Source organism: Trachymyrmex cornetzi, unplaced genomic scaffold (assembly GCF_001594075.2).
Source record: "Trachymyrmex cornetzi isolate Tcor2-1 unplaced genomic scaffold, Tcor1.1 scaffold263, whole genome shotgun sequence".
NCBI lineage: Eukaryota > Metazoa > Arthropoda > Insecta > Hymenoptera > Formicidae > Trachymyrmex > Trachymyrmex cornetzi.
Genome location: NW_017297302.1, coordinates 141,122 through 141,432, shown reverse-complemented (window position 1 = coordinate 141,432; position 311 = coordinate 141,122).

Genomic DNA, 311 nt, shown 5'->3' with positions numbered 1-311 from the left:
GGCTGCCGGGTCTGCATGGTCAGCTCGCTGTCACCGTTGTTGAGGTTGGTCAGGTCGTTGCTGCTTCCTCTGGTTGACGTTGTGCGTAGTCTGCTCTGCTGAGTTCCGACGTGCGTTGTCCTTGGTGAATTCCGGGATGGTAAGGCTGGATCCCACCGCTGCCACCAAATGTTGTACTGCTCCGGGTGCAATGGTGCCGCTCCGGGCACCGTTTGTAGAATTTACGGGTCGGCTAGTTACCTGCAGTATCTTCAAGACACTACGTGCCGCTCAGGGTGTTGCAGAACCACAGTTTGGACGTGCGGTGTCGG